General features: G+C 38.9%; 1 pseudogene; it reads left to right on the forward strand.

The window, feature by feature from the left end:
• Positions 1-115: 115 nt before the first annotated feature.
• LOC125619181 lies at positions 116-3,547 on the forward strand (annotated as a pseudogene).
• The last annotated feature ends 298 nt before the right edge of the window (positions 3,548-3,845 follow it).

Genomic DNA, 3,845 nt, shown 5'->3' on the forward strand with positions numbered 1-3,845 from the left:
CTCTCTTACTATCCTAACTCTCTCTCTCTCTCTCTTCTCTCTCTCTCTCTCCTCCTCCTCCTCCTCTCTCTCTCTCTCTCCTCTCTCTCTCTCTCTCTCTCTCTCTCTCTCTCTTCTCTTCTCTCTCTCTCTCTCTCTCTCTCTCTCTCTCTCTCTCTCTCTCTCCTGAAGTGGCTTCATTTATCTTGAGGAGAGGTCAAATAAATCTCTCCTCTTCCTGTGAGGACTCTCCCTAATCTCTCTCCTCCCTGCTATATTGAGCTTTGGTTAGTAAATGGTCCTCATAAATAGCAAGCAAAGGCTACCCAACAGTGTCAAACAGCATAAAAACCAAGACTGTATCTTTGGAGCACTCAATTTTTTTTTTTTTTAGGAGCTTTCGGAATTATGGTAATAAGATTGAATTCACCTTAAGGGACAAGTGAGTTGTCTTTTAACCTACAATGTTGCATTGTAGTCCATTTTAAGTTAGAACTGATTCTCCTACTTGCACCCACCCTAACTTAAAATGTCACTTTCCATTTAATGTATTTTTTAAATTGGTAAGCATTTGAAAATTTTTAGTGGATTTTTATTGCATGATGATGATTACAGAAATACAAATGTTCACTGTGTGGAATACTCTAGTCATATTCACTAGTAACATACTTAGCAGATATCTAGCCACTCAATTGTCTGACAAAGGTAATTTTTGACAAATGGTGCTTGTTTCTATATGGTTTCAGAATTTGGGAAACCCTAGCAAAAAAAAAAAAATGACAAACAGGGATACTTTTCTTTCTTTAGTTTACTGTATTTCTATTGCTGTCTGTATTGCCAAGGACCACCTGCCACTGTTCTTTTAAATATTGGAAGGAAAACCTTAGTACTGTGGCTTCTAGGGCTGTTGATATGACTCAGTGGTAGAGCGCTTGCCTAGTATGTACAAATCCCTGGGTTCAACCCTTGGTCTGCAAAAACAAAGTTCATAAGCCAACAGCAGCAGTAGTTCCCTTCCTATTTCCTCCCAGTGTAGACTAAAATGAGACACTTGCTTTTTCAGGAGGAAGAAGCAAATCAAATCAAATTCTCAAGAATGAGATTGGAACACTCAGATATCACCTGTGACCTTTCTCATTCAGTTAGGTCGAAATCTCTTGTTATCCATAACATTTCTTTAACAGCTTTATTAAGATATAATTTTTATTTTACACAACTTACCCACTTAAAGTGTACAATTCAAGGTTATTTAGGATATTACAAACTTAGGGTTCTTTAAATTTTATGTTAAATCATCTTTATTCTAGTAGCTAAATTAGAGAGCATCATTTTTCTTGATCTTTTAGAGATTGCTACAGATATTTTTCTTAGGAAAAAAAAATTCAAATGGATAGTGATTATTGAATCAATCAGATTTCATACCATCTTCATGTTACCAAACAGCTTTCATTTTCAAGCTATAATTCATCAACTTTTTTCTGTAATTCATTCTGCTCAAGATCTATAGCAAACATTATTTAATTTTGAAATGGCCTATCTTATTAGTTCATTTTCTGTTGCTATAATAAAATACTCATGACTAGGTACCTTATAAACTGAAGATGTTTATTTAGTTTATAGTTTTAGAGGCTGAAAATTCAAGATAGGGCAGCTCCATCTGTTCGGCCTCTGATGAGGGCCTCCTAGGCTACATCACATGATGGATAGCATTATGGCAGACAGCATGGTGAGACAGGAATCCAGAGAGTGACTCAGGAGCTGGCTTGCTCTTTTGTAACAGTTTGCTCTTAAGAGAACTCACTCAATGAGACTAGCATTAACCCCTTCTGAGGGCGGCACCCCCAATGACCTAACCACCTCCCACTAGTTCCCACCTTTTAATGGTTCAATCACTTCAATGAGGAACATTCCTCCAACACTTGATCCTTTGCAGGACAAACCACATCAAAACCATAGCACCTATATAACAAGATGAAGATAGAATAGTTTGTTAAGGATTATTTGGGGGGAAGGGGCAAACTGAGAGCAAATTCCTCATTTCTCTACTATTTCATGACCTGTTAGTCATGAAACAGTTACTATTTCACCTGTCAGGTTTTGTGTGGAAAATTACACATGCATGAATATTTTGCAACCAAATGATTATAATCTACAAGCTCTCCTACTTATCTGGTTCCACAGTAGGAAGTTAGAGAAGCGTGTGTTTGTCATTTCATGGTGATTTATTATGCCTCTGCTAAGTACATTTGAAATAACAGGCTGCGCTATAACACTCAACCCTTGATAACGGGTGATTTCTAATCACAGTGAACCAGGGGAAGACTGTACTCTAAAAGTAAGGAAGCTATGTCCATCAGATGGTTAGTGCCCAAGTTCCAGAGAAACATAGTGTCCTCTTTCATAACTGAGCGATGCCTCTATTACATACTGTTAGGACCTAATTATTGATAAAATCAAGACCTTTCCATATCTAGCCACATTTAATTTCTCAAGACAGTCCAAAAGATCATGAGTCAAAATTCTTTGCTTCTTGCCAATCACCTAAGATAAAAACTAAACTGGAGAGTTGACCTCCTTTCTTGTAAAGGACAACAGTGACAAAAATACTTGGAAAAGCAACTAATTTACTTTCTGGTGCCTTATAATCCCTCTCCTCCCTTGCCCTCAGCGACTAATTTTTTAAAGAATAAATATTTCAAAGCCAACAAAATAATGTCTCAATAAAATGCTCAAAAATCATGATTGGACAACGTGGATTCTTCAGCAAATACGACAGAACAACACAATTGGAGGATGAACAAAAAATTGAATAGATTTTATTTGAATTTACCTTTGGTCCAGGGATCCAAATGTGGTATAACTGGAAGAGACAGACTATTTTTAGAGAGATAAAGCATTTTTTTAAAAATCTGACAAAATTTCCCTTGAAAGACTTCTCCCCCCAGTGCTGGGATGCAGGTGAGTAGAAGTGGCGATGCAGCTACTGCAAACATCACGGGACAAAGGCTCAAGAGGCTGAAGGCCAAGTACAAGCAACTAACTCTGAATTCTTCAGAAAGAATTGTGACAGGCCCCATGAGTGAAGAGAATTTTTTTGAATGAGAGGCATGGATCATGGGCCCCCAAAATACCAGTTTTGAGTTTGGTGTTTCTCTTGGCATCATGAGTTTCTCACTTGACTACCTACTGAGTCCTCAGAAGATGAAGTGCACTTGTGAGATGTTCTGTCGCAACATCGACCCAAATGGCAGAGACTTCATCTCCATCCTCCACAAGCCGGGCAATGACCCCACTGGACTTACAAGAGCAGATTTAAGAAGTGAAACCTGGTGTGGAATGTGGAGAAGATCCCTCTGTTGCTGTCAGTGGTGACAACAGAAGTGGAGTTAAGCATGGATACTTCCAAAGTTTGGTGGGACTAACAGGAGTGGTTTTACAAGATTGCCCAGCAGATTGTGCAGAAGTCTCTAGGGATCTGAGGCTACCCCATGTGTGAACAGCTAGAGAACATGGTGCAGTTCCAGTGCTGCTCTTGGGACACTCAATGACAGTGCTGCCAGTGCTGCCACCAAAATAGGCAAGCTTGCACAACCATGGCACTCCTTTTGTGTTTTACAAGTAAAGGTTATTCTTACAGCCTAGGTACAGCCTCTTCATTTATTGTGCATTACAATCACACTTATAAACACTTTTGGGAACACTTTGTAAATGGTCGATGAGAAATGGGAACCCAGAACAGAAGGTTATTGCTGGCCATGAAGACCATTGGCTTCTCTGGTTGCATTTTTAGGAGATTAGTGTTCATGTCATGATTGTTGGTACACTGCTAGAGCAGGCATGGGAAGATCTTTGAAGTTTTAGTGACT

This window comes from Marmota marmota, unplaced genomic scaffold (genome assembly GCF_001458135.2).
Source record: "Marmota marmota marmota unplaced genomic scaffold, marMar, whole genome shotgun sequence".
NCBI classification, from domain to species: Eukaryota; Metazoa; Chordata; class Mammalia; order Rodentia; family Sciuridae; genus Marmota; species Marmota marmota.